Genomic DNA, 4,971 nt, shown 5'->3' with positions numbered 1-4,971 from the left:
AGGTCTTCTTGGGTCCTGGGATGGAGGTGAGGGGGGAGGTGTAGGGGCAGGTGTAGCACTTCCTGCGGTTACAGGGAAAAGTGCCGGGTGTGGTGGGGCTGGTGGGGATTGATGAGCGGACAAGGAAGTCACTGAGAGAGTGGTCCCTCTGGAAAGCAGATAAGGGTGTGGAGGGAAAAATGTCTTTGGTCGTGGGGTCGGATTGCAGAGGGCGAAAGTGCCGGAGGACGATGCATTGGATCCCGAGGTTGGTGGGGTGATACGTGAGGACGAGGGGGATTCTGTTTTTATTGTTATTGTGGGGAGAGGGTGTGAGGTATGAGTTTCGGGAAATGCGAGAGACACGGTTGAGGGTGTTTTTGACCACTGTGGAGGGGAAGTTGCGGTCCTTGAAAAACGAGGACATCTGGGATGTCTGGGAGTAGAATGCCTCATCTTGGGAGCAGATGCGGCAGAGGTGAAGAAATCTGGAATAGGGGATGGCCTTTTTGCAGGAAGGTGGGTGAGAGGAGGTGTATTCTTGGTCGCTGTGGGAGTCAGTAGGCTTGAAATGGATATCAGTTTCCAGGTGGTTGCCAGAGATGGAAACCGAGAGGCCCAGGAAGGAGAGAGGTATCGGAGATGGTCCGGGTAAACTTAAGGTTGGGGTGGAAGGTGTTGGTGAAGTGGATGAACTGTTCGAGCTCCTGGTGGGAGCATGAGGCAGCGCCAATACAGTCATCAATGTAATGGAGGAAAAGGTGGGGGATAGGGCCAGTGTAACTTTGGAAGAGGGATTGTTCCACGTAACCTACAAAGAGGCAGGCATAGCTTGGGCCCATGCGGGTACCCATGGCCACCCCCTTTGTCTGTAGGAAGTGGAAGGAATAGAAAGATAAGTTGTTGAGGGTAAGGACGAGTTCGGCTAAGCGGATGAGGGTGTCAGTGGAGGGGGACTGGTCGGGCCTGCGGGACAGGAAGAAGCGGAGAGCCTTTAGGCCATCTGCATGGGGAATGCAAGTGTATAGGGACTGGACATCCATGGTAAAGATGAGGTGTTGGGGACCGGGGAATCGGAAGTTTTGGAGGAGTGGAGGGCATGAGCGGTGTCACGGACGTAGGTGGGGAGTTCCTGAACCAAGGGGGAGAAAATGGAGTAGAGATAAGTGGAGATAAGTTTGGTGGGCAGGAGCAGGTGGAGACAATGGGTTGATTAGGGCAGTCAGGTTTGTGGATTTTGGGAAGGAGATAGAAGTAGGCGGTGCGGGGTTGGGGAACGATGAGGTTAGAGGCTGTGGGTGGGAGGTCACCTGAAGTGATGAGGTTGTGGATGGTTTGGGAGATGATGTTTTGGTGGTCGGGGGAGGGGTCATGATCAAGGAGGCAGTAGGAGGAGGTGTCAGAGACTGGCGTCTGGCCTTGGCGATGTAGAGGTCAGTGCACAATACTACAACTGTGCTTCCCTTGTCCGCGGGTTTTGTAGTGAGGTTGGGCCCTGCCGGGTCTTCACCATCCCTCGCAGAGACAGCAGCATCTCATATTCCGCTTGGGAACCCTGCAGCCCAATGGTATCACTGTGGACTTCACAAGCTTCAAAATCTCCCCTCCCCTGACCGCATCCCAAAACCAGCCCAGCTCGTCCCCACCTCCCTAACCTGTCCTACCTCCCACCTCAAGCCCCACCCGCATCTCCTACCGACTAGCCTCATCCTGCCTCCTTGACCTGTCCGTCCTCCATGGACCGACCTATCCCCTCCCTAACTCCCCACCTATGCTCACCTTTACTGGCTCCATCCCCGCCTCTTTGACCTGTCTGTCTCCTCTCCACCTATCTTCTCCTTTATCCATCTTCTATCCGCCTCCCTCTCTATTTATTTCAGAATCCCCTTCCCCTCCCCCATTTCTGAAGAAGGGTCTAGACCCGAAATGTCAGCTTTCCTGCTCCTGATGCTGCTTGGCCTGCTGTGTTCATCCAGCTCTACACCTTGTTACAACAGCTAACTTGGCTATTTTGGTGTTTCAAAGGGGCATGTGGGTAAGGAATTCACGGGCGATGCAACTAAACCACGTTGCTGGAAATAGTAGTCTGCAGTTTGCCTGTTTTATTGAATTGATTAAGGAACATCAACCAATAGTGCTAACTCCTGTCATTAGCAAGTGTAAAATTCATCACGATTACGGCTGCAAACCTGAAAAATTGATAAAAACAGGCTTAATTGTTGGATCCTGAGTAGCACATTCAGGGATCCGTTAGGCCGTCAATTTCACACAGCCATTCGGGATAAGTTTGCATTGTGGCAACTGGCAAACATTAAAGGGAGGTAGGGCCTGAGGGATCTCACCGTGAAACTGACACCTAAAAATACAGCATAAATTTCATCCCTTATCTTCTGACTTGCTTACAAACATGTTAACCTAAAATAAATGAAAATATGCCACTACAAAAAAAAAGACAACTGTAGATTTTGCCTCTCTTGCTTGAACAATACCTGATTCAAAATCATCCCCATTTGAGGTCTCTGGCTTTATATTTATTAAGCTCTGTTTTTCACCCTAGATGTTCTGTCCTTTTTCCTTTTCAATCCGCTATCATAGAATCATAAAATTCCTACGGCGTGGAAGCAATCCTTGAATATTTAGCAATGCTTTCAGCAGAACCCTCTTGGGAAAAAACCAAAAGTTAGTGCGAGTGCTTGAATTATTTTGATAGCCATGGTTTCCATTCCAAAGTACTTGACAGTTTCATTTAGGAACGATGATATAATCTGTTCCTGGGTGCAACAGGGTACAAAATCAGAGTTATAACAGCATAGAAGACCATCGTGTATGTGCCATCTCACATTGTGCTCTTCCCTGATCTATTCCCCATTATACAGACCATTCTTCCTTTTCATGTAACACCCTTTTGAATGCTTCAACTGACTCTACTTTGACTCTCACACGGACGATTTTATGTTTTTTACTTTTACTGATTAGTTTTTTTTATTTTATGTTTTTCGATTGTGGACTGAAATGGGAAAAGAGCAGTTTTAAAAACCAGTGATTGCTAGAGGATTAGCATGTTTCTTGGAGTAAGTAATCTGACTTTCATTGTAACCACAGCTGCTGTTCAAGCAGTCAAAGAAGATTCAGATGAGATGAAGCCAAGATTGTATACAAATTAATATTCAGGTGGCAAAAAGTAGCTGAGTGGTATATAGACTAGTGACCACTTAGCATTGACAAAGGACAGCTGCCTGCCAACAATGATAACAATCAATGACAATGATGTTTGGGCTTGTTCACAAGGTAGGGAGAAGCTGATCTCTAACTCAGTAACATGCTGTTTTCTGCCGTAAAAACCTTGAAGTCTGAAGAAAACCAGTTTACAGTATCTATCTTCTATCCGCCTCCCCCTCTCTCCCTATTTATTTCAGAACCCCCTTCCCCGCCCCCATTTCTGAAGAAGGGTCTAGGCCCGAAACGTCAGCCTTCCTGCACCTCTGATGCTGCTTGGCCTGCTGTGTTCATCCAGCTCTACACCTTGTTATCTTACATTCCCTTTAGTAGTTTTTGTGTAGGCAGTAGCATTCTGATCAGCACAAGGACCATTTCAGTGGATCATGCGAACAGGGAATTAACTATTTCTGTAGTTTTCTGTGTTGAAAACACCCTTTTTTTCCCCTCCTGCCTGTGTGCATAATGGGGTGAGAGTTTTAACTAGTACAGTTTGATGTCAACAGTTCATAGTTGTTTCTCTCTAATCAGTCTATTTACTTTTTGTTTAATGCGACAATGAGCATTGCTAGATGGGCTAGTTTTATTGCCTGTCTCTAGCTGCCTTTGAAGGTGGTGGTGAATTGCTGCCTTGAACCACTGAGGTCCGTGTGCTGTAGAGAGACCCACAATGCCCTCAAGGATGGAATTCTAGGATTTTCATTGACCGTGAAGGAACAGTGATGTATTTAGAAATCAGGATGATGAGTTGATGGGGAACTTGCAGATGATGGTTTTTCCCATGTACCTGCTGCCCTCTTCTTTCAAGACGATAGTAGTTTTGTGTTTGGAAGGTGCTGTTGATGGAGCTTAGTGGATTTTTAAAGTGTATTTTGTAGATGGTACATGCTGTTGCTACTGATTGTCAATGGTGGAGTCACTGGCATCACATTCACAAGCAGGCTGCTTTGGCTTGGATGGTGTCAAGCTTTGAGTGTTGTTGGAGCTGCACCCATCCAGATAGTGGGCAGTATTCTATCACATTTGGAGATAGCATTCAGGCTTTGAAGAGGCAGCAGGTGAGCTACTCACTGCAATAATCCTAGCCTGATCTGCTCCTATAGCCACTGTATTTATATGGTCAACGGTAACCCTAGGATGTTGATAGTGGGGAATATAGTGATGACAATGCCATTGAATGACAAGGGATAGTGGTTTAATATTCACATTGACCATCTCCAATAAGAGATATCATTGCCTGGTATTTCTGTGATACAATTGTTACTTTGCCATTTTTCAGACAAACCTGCATATTTTGTCCAGATCTTGCTGCATTTTGACATTGGCTACTTAAGTAACAGGGGAGTACTTTGTTTTTATACTTAACAAGGATTATTTAATAATGAGCTATGCTTTCTGTCAACCAAGATCTAAAAGACAATTGGGAAAGTGTACTTATTGAAATCCTAAGGTTTGAGAGGGCTACAGGAATTGTGGGTTTCAATTTCCAGCATGGAACCATAGAGAGGTATAACATTACCCTCTTGTTCTTGATTCTGAGCGGCTCACCCAACCAGGGACCTGGGTACAATTCCAGCTTCAGGTGACTGTGCGGAGTTTATATGTTCTGCAGTGTCTGCATGGGTTTCCTTCCACAGTCCAAGGACATGTGGGCTAATAATGGGAAATGCAGAACTGAGGGGGTAGGTAGGATAGAGTAGGGAGGTGGGACTGAGTGGGATGCTCTTTGAGGTCGATGGGCTGAATCACTTGCTTCCACACTGTACGGATTCTGAT

This window comes from Rhincodon typus, chromosome 10 (genome assembly GCF_021869965.1).
Source record: "Rhincodon typus isolate 14 chromosome 10, sRhiTyp1.1, whole genome shotgun sequence".
Lineage (NCBI taxonomy): Eukaryota > Metazoa > Chordata > Chondrichthyes > Orectolobiformes > Rhincodontidae > Rhincodon > Rhincodon typus.
The sequence above is the reverse complement of the archived record's forward strand: the minus strand, read 5'-3'. Positions refer to the sequence as shown.